The sequence below is a fragment of the Anabrus simplex genome, chromosome 1 (assembly GCF_040414725.1).
Source record: "Anabrus simplex isolate iqAnaSimp1 chromosome 1, ASM4041472v1, whole genome shotgun sequence".
Classification (NCBI taxonomy): domain Eukaryota; kingdom Metazoa; phylum Arthropoda; class Insecta; order Orthoptera; family Tettigoniidae; genus Anabrus; species Anabrus simplex.
Genome location: NC_090265.1, coordinates 1,746,285,170 through 1,746,298,081, shown reverse-complemented (window position 1 = coordinate 1,746,298,081; position 12,912 = coordinate 1,746,285,170). Strand labels below are relative to the sequence as shown.

At 40.3% G+C, this 12,912-nt stretch overlaps 1 protein-coding gene across 2 annotated transcripts in view; it reads left to right on the top strand.

The window, feature by feature from the left end:
- Positions 1 to 12,912, top strand: part of LOC136858733 (uncharacterized) — a 184,637-nt gene that overhangs the window by 7,362 nt on the left and 164,363 nt on the right. The gene's annotated exons all lie outside the window — the stretch shown is intronic.

Sequence of the window (12,912 nt, the reverse complement as noted above, 5' to 3'; positions counted from 1 at the left end):
GAGCGGACGCCGGGAGTGCAGGCCTCCTTCAACCAATCGACGGGAAATTGTTCTGGTCGATATTGGAACAGCCAGGGTGTCTTGCACAGGCTGAAGAATGGCGGTTGACGTGGCGTGCGGGGCTGCCACCGCTTGGCGGCGGATGCGCCGATCCTCGCGTTCTGACGTCACTCGGGCTGCGCCTGGACCCCTCGCACGTGCCACATGTCCCTGCGCCAACCATCTTCGCCACAGGCGCTGCACCGTGGACACATCCCTATGGGTATCGGCTGCGATTTGACGAAGCGACCAACCTGCCCTTTGTAGCCCGATCACCATACCCCTTGTAAAGTCGTCTGTCTGCTGGAAATGCCTCCGTTGACGGCGGCCTGGCATTCTTAGCTATACACGTGTCCTGTGGCACACGACAACACGTTCTACAATGACTGTCGGCTGAGAAATCACGGTACGAAGTGGGCCATTCGCCAACGCCGTGTCCCATTTATCGTTCGCTACGTGCGCAGCACAGCGGCGCATTTCACATCATGAGCATACCTCAGTGACGTCAGTCTACCCTGCAATTGGCATAAAGTTCTGACCACTCCTTCTTGGTGTTGCATTTGCTCTGTCAGTCAGTGTATATATATAGCATACGTTGAAATGCAGAATATTCAAGACTCGGTCCTCCGAACACCCCGCTTAATTATGCATTTGTACAATTATGATACTCTCACTTTCAAACCATCAATAATAATACCTTCTTCCTTCTCATCAGCTCAACCTTCCCCAAGGACAGAATCCTTCAAGTCAATTCACAAAAAATTTAAAGGATCATTAAACTCACAAGATTATAATATATTTACTGATGGACCAAAATCCCCTAATGGAGTAGGAGCAGCTTTCTTTGACTCTCATGCACATATAAGTTTTAAATATCCACTACCAAATTATATAACTATATTCACAGCAGAACTATATGCGATCTATCAAGCACTATTATATGTCCAGCGTCTTGGTTTCCGGAAAGTAAATGTCTTTACAGATTCACAAAGTGTCCTGCACGCTTTACAGTCATTTTCGCAATCCCAAAATACGTATTTATATGAGGTTAAATACTTGCTCTATCAACTTGAGAAGTCAGGCGTATATATTACGTTGATCTGGATAAAAGGGCATACTAACCTTTTCGGTAATGATCAAGCCGATTCTGCAGCCAAAGAGGCAAGTCATGATCCATCAAACACACTACAAATCAAAATTCCGATCTCTGACTTCTTTTCTCGCATTAAACAAGACGCTAATCAAACTTGGCAAACATTATGGTGACTTTCTGCTGGTAATAAGGGTAAATACTATTATCAGTTATAGCCCACTATCCCGATACAACCATGGTTTTCGAAAGGTACGTACACACGACGGCACATCATCAGTATAATACGATTACGTTTTAATCATTCCTTAACCCCGGCGTATAAATACCGTTTTCATATACGTACCTAAACAAAGAAATGGAGATAGTGATCATCTATTTTTTCAATGTCCTCAATATGCTACTCAACAAAGATTATTAATTCAGAAATTAATAAGCCTCCATGTACCTCTGCCAACAAAAGTTTCAGTTTTATTATTTGAACCGTCACCACACATCATCACTATTGTTAACCAATTTCTTGATTCTACTCAAATACGGTTGGAAACATATCTCGTTCATTTGTTTCTTTGCTACGCACAGGGAAATAACACTCCTATATGGTCTTTCAAGTGCTTAGTTTAGCAGCTTATCTTGTGTTAATAGCAGTGAAGTGATTCCTAATATTTAACATTACACTTGGTTATTCATGTGTAAATAAACTTTAATAGTGATGCTTGTGCATAGCAAATTGAATAATATAATTGGGTGAAAATACTAAGTTTGACTTGAGACTGGGAAAAAGGACGCCTCAATCCCAAACAAACTTCTCCAGAGTCGGCAGCCCTGAAAATGGTTTTCCGTGGTTTCCCATTTTCACACCAGGCAAATGCTGGGGCTGTACCTTAATTAAGGCCACGGCCGCTTCCTTCCCACTCCTAGCCCTTTCCTGTCCCATCATCGCCGTAAGACCTATCTGTGTCGGTGCGACGTAAAACAAGTAGCAAAAAAAAAAAAAAAAAAAAAAAACCTTCTCCAGAAAGAAAAGAAAAAGAAAGAAAGAAAACTTCAGAATAAGTGCTCTGTAAACCCACAGTTTTCTTTAAGTAATTGGGGGAGAAAGGTTATCTTATCGTAACACATTCGACTTTCACTCCTTCAAGCCAGTTAAATAAGACTATAGACAGCTGAACAGCTACCTACTTAAGAAGACTGTTGTCTTATCTTAAATTACGAAATTAACATCAAATCAATCAATCAGTCAATCAATCATTAATGATCTGCATTTAGGGCTGTCACCCGGGTAGCAGATTCCCTAACAGTTGTTTAACTTTTTCTTAAACATTTTCACATAAATTTATAGAATATTTTCCTTGATAATTTATTCCAGTCCTTTATTCTTCGCCCTATAAATGAATATTTGCCCCAATTTGTTCCCTTGAATTCCATCTTCATATTATGATCTTTTCTACTTTTAAAAGCTCCACTCAAGCTTTTCGTCCACTTGTGTCATTCCACGCCAACTCTCCACTGACAGTTCGAATTATACCTCATATATCATGAGTATTACAGGAATATTTATTAGGCCACCTCTTCAATACATTCCACAATTTATGTGGTTAGATTTTTACCTGGTACTACAGAGTTCTAAGCTACATGTTTCGCCCTTTGTGTAATGGGCATCATCAGCCTAACTTCATCTTAAAACAGTTTGTTGTGAAGCCTATCTATTCTTACAATGTGGTATTAAACTGTTAGTGTTGTAACACAGTGGTGTCCTAAAACTAGCAATACATAACATCTAAAAACATAGAGAGACACTGAACTTGTTTAAAAGTATTGGTAAATAATAATCTAAAATTATCACTTAGTCAGTCTTAAAAACATATGTGTCTGAAACTAAAATGGATCTTCTTCATACCGAGCTTGATAGCTGCAGTCGCTTAAGTGCGGCCAGTGTCCAGTATTCTGGAGATAGTAGGTTCGAACCCCACTGTCGGCAGCCCTGAAAATGGTTTTCCGTGGTTTCCCATTTTCACACCTTAATTAAGGCCACGGCCGCTTCCTTCCCACTCCTAGCCCTTCCCTGTCCCATTGTCGCCGTAAGACCTATCTGTGCCGGTGCGACGTAAAGCAACTAGGAAAAAAAAAATCTTCTTCATTTTATAGACAATAAAACTTATGTGGCCTTCAGTACTTGAGGTTCAAAATATCTGAGGGAACATTTGACCTGCAAGCAAACTAACACTCTTATAAAGTGAAAGACCAAAGTCTGCTGTATTTACACATCTTTTTATAAATCAGGAGTGGTTGTGCTGTGAGGTATTACCACTAATGTTGTCAACAAGTCATAAACTAAGTGGAGCTTTAGTTGACATAAGTGAAAGTTATATGGTCGGGTATTATTTGGAACTGCTGCTAAATTTTAAAGGTGATCAGCTGGACCGTAAAGATGAACTCGAAAATACAATGTCCCTTACAGAGTTATGCAATCACGTGAGGGATTGTGAGTCATCTGTAACAAAATGTGAACAGGGCTTAGTAGCTTATGTGATAAATAAGAATCTCTCGTAATACCTATGTTTAAAATGGGTACTTACTCAGTAGGGTGTGAGTCATGTGCGTCTGATTGTTTCAGCAGTGCTAGCTTGTCTGACACTTCTATTTCTGGTGTTATATTGATGTAGAAGAGGCGCTGGGGAACGTGGAGGGTAGGTGGGTCTTTGTGCGCCAGTGCTGTTTTTAGAGGGGAGTTACTTGAAGCAGCAAGGGTAGGCCTAGTACTTGGTGAGGTGGAGGGAGCTTTCAAACTTATAGATTTAAATATCTGAGGAATTTTATTATGACCTGAACTGACAGCTTCCAATAAATTTGGCATCATTTCATGTAATGGACTTCTGACCTCAGTGTCATCACTGAAATTCTGATTCTTGTTATAGGTCTGGTCCGAAAAAGTTTACAAGCTTTCTAATTCATTTAATAGTTTTCCTTTACCTATATTTCTGATCTCTGCAAATAACCTCAGCCATTGTGGTTGGGGTTAACTTCCAATAAGTGACCAGGGGAACCTGACCCCTACAGAGCACGTCCCCAGGTGTGTAGGGCAGGTTGAAATACCTAATACAAACTGCGGACCAACAGGTAGCCCAAAATGCAGTACTGAGACACCCTCTCTCCAGGGGTCATAAATATGGAGGGCCCTTGCTCTGTGTTATGGGTGAAGACCTCAATGGCATCTATGGTGGAGAAGATGTGCTTTGGTACAGTGGAGAGGTGGAAGAGGCATGAAGTACAAAATTGCCCAACGGTTAAGCAGGCGGAAGAGGAACCAATAAAATAACCCTGGTTCTCAACGGTTGTGCTAGCAGAAGAGGCTACGCCAGACGGACTGGCTACAAAGGCGTATCTCAAGTTTTGTGGAGTCTACAGCAGTTCGTTGCAGTTCCGGTGCTTGATTCCGCATGTCTCATGCTCTATGTGCTGCGGTGAATGGCTCTGGAAACATAATTGTGTGGACCACTTCCTGGCAAGTTGTAGTGTACCTTAAACAAAGTCACACCAATGGCAATTTCACTTGCTATTCAAAAGTCCAACAGCGATGGGATAAGGATGGTGGGAGCAGGTTTTGGGTGAAACTGGGAGCTTCTAGTCTGAACCTGAACGTTGGTGATAGATGTGTGATGGTCACCTTCCTGAGACCTTGTGACTACTCAGGGATCCGGTCCTGCATCTATAACTGGGCAGGCCTATTTAAGATTACCGCTGCCCACCCCAAAGGAGGAAGGCCCTAGAAAATGTGGGCTAAACATCGGTAGTCACATTCGAACCCGTCTGGGATACTTCACTCAGAGGATCGCCCCCAATTCATGCTCTCAAAGTCAATTGAAAATTAAGAGCACAATTTTAAATGTAGGCATGTAGAATGTCAGAATGTTACTTGACCTGAAAGACAATAATAGACCCGAAAGAAGGACAGCTCTTATTATCCATGAGCTAGCAAGGCTAAACATGGACATCGCTGCTCTAAACGAAACAAGACTATCAGGTGAAGGACAAATCAGTGAAGCAAGTAGCGGATACACCATCTTTTGGAAAATACATAAACTACTTCTTAGGAAGGAGAATATCGTATTCGTGGTGATGGTTTTGCGGTCAAGATGAAGTTAGTGTATGAACACCAACTCACATCAATTGCAGTAAATGAAAGGCCTATGACCCTTCGTGTGCCTCTTTCTAAGGATAGTGCCATTACATTTATTTCTACCTACGCTCCTACTCTAAAAGATGAGGGAGATACAAAAAATCAGTTCTACCAACATCTGAACACAGTTCTCGCCAAGATACCTGCAACAGATAAGATCTTATTGCTTGGCGACTTCAACTCTAGAGTGGGTAATGATAACCGGCTATGGGAAGATGTCATGGGAAATCAAGGTGTAGAGAATCGCAATTGAAATGGTCTAATACTACTTGTTCTGTGTGCTGAACATGAACTGTTCATCACAAATACACAATTCCTATTTCCCAACTGCCTTCAAAACTACATGGATGCACCCTCGATCCAAACACTGGCAACCTCATTGACTATGTCATCACCAGGCAATGCGACAGAAGAGATAGTATGATTACAAAGACTGGTAGAAACATTGATGACAGTTGGACAGACCATAAACTACTTCTTAGTCGACTCCGGATTACTATCCATCAGAAACCACATGTCCATCTCATGCATCTTCCAAGAAGAAAATTCAACACTGTTAAACTTCAGAATGGGGCTGTTGCCTCTGAATACCAGAATTCAACTTTAAACCACTCGTCACTTAACCCAGTCAACAATAATGACGTAGATTGTGAATGGATCACACTATAAAAAATCATCAAGCAATCAGCAGAATGTGCTATTGGCTTTGAGAAAAGGAAAAGACAAGATTGGTTTGATGATAATAATGAAGCCATAATCAATATTATCAATGCCAAGTGGGATGCTTTTTTATCCTCCATACAAGATCTATCTTCTCATTTGAAGAGATCACGTTTTCAAGAGCTAAAGCAGAAATGTCAGACCAAAATTAGGGAAATAAAGAACAACTGGTGGCAACAAAACACTAAAGAACTACAAAACTTGTCAGATGTCAGGGACCTGCCAAATTTCTATGCTGGACCAGAACAGATTTATGGACCTGTCCGCGCTTCATCAGGAAATTTGAAAGCTGCTGACAATACCACAATTCTTACAGACAATCAAGACATTCTGAGACGCTGGAAAGAGCACTTCAATTCACTTTTAAACTGCAGTTCGACTGCTGCTGAAAATTTTCTTCAGCATGTCCCACAACATCTATGCAATCTTCGATGTCAATGCCACCAACCTTTCATGAATTTAACAAAGCTCTTCTCAGCCTCAAACCTAGAAAGGCTCCTGGACCGGACAATATTCGTCTAGAACTCATTCTTAAAGGAGGTCTACCTCTCAAAACGAGGCTATTCTCTCTGATCCTAAGGATGTGGGAAACCAAATACGTACCTGCCAACATGAAGAACTCCATCATAGTCACCATCTTCAAAAAGGTCGATTGAAACATTTGTGGTAACTACTGTGGCATATTCCCGCTGTTTATGGTAGGTGAAATATTCGCCAGGATCCTGCTGAGTTGGCTTCATACTCTATCTGAAAAGTTACTCCCCGAATTGCAGTGTGCATTTTGCACATCCAGGAGTACCACTGACATGATCTTCTGCGCAAGACAGTTGCAGGAAAAATTCAGAGAACGACAGAAACCCTTCGATACTGTGCCTAGAGATGCTATGTGGATGGTGTTAAGGCAGTTTGGCTTCCCCGAACATTTTGTTGGACTCGTCCGGGCTCTTCATGATGATATGGTTGGTCAGGTTTTCTATGAAAACAACATGTCAGAAGAATTTCCTTTTACTAATGGACTAAAGCAAGGTTGTGTGCTTGCAAATACACTGTTTGCCTTGTACCTGACAGCTATGCTTTATGAGACATCTGGCAACAATGAAGGTGTAGAAATTAGTTACAGACTTGATGGAGGGATTTTTAATCAGTCAAGACCCCGCTCTACAAACTTACCCATCTCACTCGGGTTACTGAACTGCAGTGTGCAGATAACAATGCTACTCCAGCTCATTCTCCAGAGGACTTCCAATTGTTAGTCGATTGTTTTAAAGCTGCTTATGAGCATTTTGCCCTGTATAACAACATTCAGAAAACTAAGGTTTTAGCACAACCTGCTCCAGGAACTAGTTTGCCAGACTTCAACATTACCATCTCAGATACATCTCTTGTACAAGTAGACTTCTTTCCCTACGTTGGGAGTATTCTCTCGTCTCGTACCTTGGAGATGGATGTAGAAAATAGAATACGAGCTGCTCATTGTGCCTTTGGACGTCTATCCTGGAAAGCATTTTCTAATAAAGACCTAAATATATCCACTAAACTGATGGTGTATCAAGCTGTCGTCGTCTCCACTTTATTGTATGTATGTGGGACTCTATGCCGCTGTGACATCAAGAAATTGGAACGTTTTTCACCAGCAGAAGCTTAGGATCATTATGAATATCAAATAGGAGGATTATGTCTCCAATGTTGTTGTACTTGAAAGGGCACAGATGAACAGTATAAAGGTTCCATCATAAGTCACCACCTTGGTCATGTCCAACGCATGAATGACAATAGGCTACCCCGACAGATACTATACAGTGAACTCGGTTCTGGCAGGAGGCCACGTGGTGCACCCCTGAAACGCTACAAGGGTCAGCTCAAAGAAACCTTGAAGAGCACAAACATGGACCCCAGTAATTGGCACACCCTTGCTAAAGATCGCCCTCACTGGTGCGCAGTCACGTCCACTGCTGTACTGCAGTTTCAAACTGAGCGTCGAAGACTGCAAACAGAGGCTCGTCTTAGAAGAAATCTCAGACAAATTCAACCACGTTTACCCCCTTCTCTCAGGTGTGCCAGATGTGATCGCCTGTTCCATGCAAGAATTGGCCTGATGAGTCATCAATGTCAGTTACACAAAACTGACTGCATGAATTGCAAGCGAAAAACATACACTCGGATACGAGTAGTGGCCGACGACGACTATATTTCTGATAATTGTAAGATCTTTTCTATAGATGTAAAACAGTGTCCTACTTCCCTCATATGTGTGCTCATTGCTGAGTATTTGTTATGTTTTTCAGTATTATAATGCTCCATATACCTCGTGCAGAAGCTCCGTCCAGTTTATCCAACATAAGAAAATTTGCACTGTGTGCAAGTTAGCCTATACATACCAGAACCCGAATAACGGTTGTTGTTATAATCTATCTTATTATGATTAAAAATATATATTATGAGTTGTATTCACTGTTCTGAAAGCTATATTAACATTATGTTTCTTGAAAGTGTTCATGATCTAATGGATAGCTGGGCTATTGTAGGTGAATGTGGCAAAATTAGTTTTATTAGGTTTGTCTGGTATGAGATTTGTGGACAACTTATTTTTGATTTTATTAATTAACCGATTAACCATCTCGACTTTAAATCCATTGATTCTGGCAAGGTTCCTTATATAGTTTAGTTCAGTTTTTAAGTTAATAGGAGAAAGTGGGATTTTCAAAGCTCTACAGATTAAACTGTATAAAGACGCTTGCTTTTGGGAACTGGTTATCGGGGATTATGCGGGTTTTCTATATACTTGAAATTCAAATGTATTATTAATATGCGTAATCGTTACGTCTAAAAAGTTTGGTGAACTCTTGTCCTTGTCGTCCTTAGTAAATTTTGTTGGGGTCAATTTTGTTTAAATTCTCTTAGATTTCATTACTGTTAGTGGCATTTTTGTCAATGATTACAAAAGTATCATCCACATATCTCAACCATAGACATATGTCATTATAATTTTGTTTTTATTTTTGTGTGTAGATGTTGATTCCCACAGGGAATCTAAAATATTTGTTCCGAATGAGTAAATTTATAATACCAATATAAATGGTCCGTTATTGGACATTATAAATTTTCCAGCTAACTCATTCCTGGTTGCCAGCGTTTCGCCCCTGTGTGCTAGGCTGGGCTCATCAGTTGGTACCTAGCACACCTACCAAGACGCTGGCTAGTGCTTACCGTGGAGGCCACTGCATAGGCTAATTGTAGCCTCCGGCAGTGCCAATGCACTATGAGAAACTTTGTCTCATTATCAAAACTTGATGCCTGCTTGGCCATCAGATGGTGTAGATGTTGATTCCCATAGGGAATCTGAAATATTTGTTCCTAATGAGTAAATTTATAATACCAATATAAATGGTCCGTTATTGGACATTATAAATTTTCCAGCTAACTCATTCCTGGTTGCCAGCGTTTCGCCCCCGTGTGCTAGGCTGGGCTCATCAGTTGGTACCTAGCACACCTACCAAGATGCTGGCTAGTGCATACCATGGAGGCCACTGCGTAGGCATGAGTTAGGTGGAAAATTTATAATGTCCAATAACGGACCATTTATATTGGTATTATAAATTTACTCATTTGGAACAAATATTTCAGATTCCCTATGGGAATCAACATCTACACCATCTGATGGCCCAGCAAGCATCAAAGTCTCTCATAGTGCATTGGCACTGCCGGTGGCTACAATTAGCCTACGCAGGGGCCTCCACAGTATGCACTAGCCAGCGTCTTGGTAGGTGTGCTAGATACCAACTGATGAGCCCAGCCTGGCACACGGTGGCGTGTGCGTGATTGAGTCCGTATAGATGACGGCTAGGATGCCGGATATTGGGTCACCCATCGCTAGGCCTCTTGGCTGGTAGGTTTTCCCGTTAAAAGAAAAAAGTTGTTATTTAATATGAATGTCAATATCTTAATAAATTGATAAATTTCCAGCTTACTGAGGCCGCTATTTATTGAGATATTGTCATGGATGATATTGACAGTTTCTTTGGTCGGTATATTTGAATACATCAACAACATCAAAGGAGCACATTACTTGGTTCAGTTGTAGACTGAACTTACTTAAAATGTCACAAAAATTAATTGAGTTCTTTAGAGGTTGTTTATTGTTAAAAGCATAGTGCTTTTAAAAAAAACCATGAATGTATTTTGAAAGTTTGTATTAATTTTACTCACCTACATCATACGTAATATTTCATTTTCATTTGCAACATTTTAACCACACTTCATATTGTAAAATTATATTTTTCATAAGACTCTTACTGCTAGAAAACATGTTTTAGAATTTCGCATTTATTTTGTGTATGTTTTAATATGGCTGATGATGACCCTGAGTAGGGTTGAAACTAGTGCCGTGTAAAGTAACTACTGTAAATATAACTTAGTACTGAATAGGTAGAAAACTCTACTGTGTATTATTTATATGTTATCTCAGTTCAGTGCGGACCAACAATATGAAGTTCATAACCCTTAATGGTCTTTTGTTGTTCCATTCTTGTTGAGGAGGAGAAATTATTCATCCATATCTCTATCGGTATCTCTCTCGCCTGGGGGATTTGTCTCTTCCTTAGAGTCAAGAAGGGATCTTTTCTTGCTAATTCTGCTGTTTCCCCAATTTTGAATTCAGTGTATTTAGTTCTTTTAGTCTTAAGTAACAGATTATATTCTTCCCTCCTCTTAGCGTATTCTTCTATGTCTCTTCTGTCATTAGTGCACTTTGTTCTATACAGTGCACGCAATGTTGCTTTCCGGGTGATGTAGCACTCTTTATCAAACCATTTTTGTGTATCTCTCTTTCTTCTGGTGATGAAAGCTTTGCTGATACACTGCATCATCTAATTGATGCTGACCAATGGGGGCTCTTATTTCTTCTATACTTGTGTTGTCGTGCAATTTTGTCAGGTCTAAATTTCTGGAGGGACATGGCTCTGGAGATGATTTCACTAATGCTGCCTGTGGTGCTATTTCTATCCATGGGGATGTGTTTTCGAATATTAGAAGCTCCTGAGGCCCACATGCCTTTTTGTTTTAATATGCATATTGCTTCTGCCCTGTAAAACACATGGTCAATGGCGCTTACTCCATTATGCGCATAGTAGGTTTTAAAAGTTTTTTCGTTAGCTAACATGAACCCTTCTTCCTCTAGAGCTTCGAAAATCAGGTGAGTCTTTGTACTATTATTGCTACTATTGTTACTATTGCAACTATCGCAGTTCTCCATTCTTTTTGTATTGCAAATAGAGCACATATTGTGTAATAACGTCCGCCTTCGCAGAGTTAGCAGTTTTAGACCACATGCAGCAGTTTCAGGATCCATGTAAGAGCTAGAATGGTTGCAGCACTGAAAGCGATGAGTGACATTGAGAACATTGCACAGATTGCAGTAAAGAGAGCCATAGTACTCTTTCGAGTAAAAGTGCTACCAGTGTTAACCTACGGGTTTGAGATCGTAGGAGAATTTCTGAGTGTGAAGCAATTAGAAGATCTGGAAATGATAAAATCGAGATACCTGAAGTGAGTTCTGAGTGTATCAAAGTAGAAAAAATCTCATTGGAAATACTAATTCTTATATTCTAATGTGAACATTATTATTTCAGTGAGATTTATTGAACCTGTTGTTCACTGTTCATAAATATCTGAATAACATGTGACATGCAAGACAGTCTTCTGAATTGGATATGTTTGTTATGAGTATGTTGGATACTAGTAAATTACAAGCTTATGAAATGAAGATTTTTAGATCAGCTATGCAGAAGACAAGGGACAGAATCAGGAATGATTACATCACAAGTCACATGCAGGTGAACTCGACAGTAGCAAAAAAACTGAGAGCTGCAGAGCTGAAATGGTTTGGCCATGTAAAGCTAATGCAGGAGATGTGGATTCCCAGGCAGTACTTAAAGGGGATGGTGCCTGGTAAAATACTAGGTGGACATTTTTATTTTATGTTATTTATGTTTTTTACTGGTTAAGTGTAAGACAGAGACTCGTGTCCCTAACTTTGCCAGTTAAAATTCTATCCTAGAACGAGCAAGATGGACGAAATTAAAGGTGAGACATTGGAAGATGTAATGAAAAAAAAATGTTTTTGAACAGTAAAAGATGGAGGTATATCTTACACAGTCTTCTGGAAGGAACTACAGGTGTTGTGGTGGTGGTGGTGGTGGTGGTGGTGGTGGTGGTGGTGGTCAACTGAAAAAAAATCACTGTCATATGTACAGTACAAGGTGGACTTATCAATAAAAGACTGATACCAAGACAGAATGACAGCTTAAGAAAATAAAAGTAATGATAATGACCACTTTAAGTCCCCCTGGTGGGCATCAACTTTAAGGCATGAAGTTGACATGGTCTGACACTGTGGTTAGCCAGTTCTAGTCCTGTTGGTCAAAAAAATGTTCACCATCAGAACATTGGCCAGTAGGGTAGGAAGAGTGGTGGTAAACAATTTCTAATCACTAGATTGAGTGCCAAAAGCCTGGATTCAGTTCCGAAACTCTCCACAGTACTCAAATGGAGTGACGGCATATGTCACTGTTGATGGTGATTTGTATGTCGGATGGGGATGTAAAGCTTTGAGAAGGTCTCTTAGTGATATTCGGCAGGAGTAGGCTATGTGCCAGCACCGGTTTTCACCCTCTCCCTTCTTACTATCATATATCACATCATTCATTTCATCTCATTAACTCCTCTGATGAGGTTGATGTCAGGAAGGGCATTCGATCATAAAAAATCTCGTTTCATACCCAACCTCATACAGAAACGGGACAATGACCACTTTATTGTAAGTATAGAATGAATCCGTGATGATAACTAGTAGACAAATTATTGCAAATGGTATATTTTGCATTGA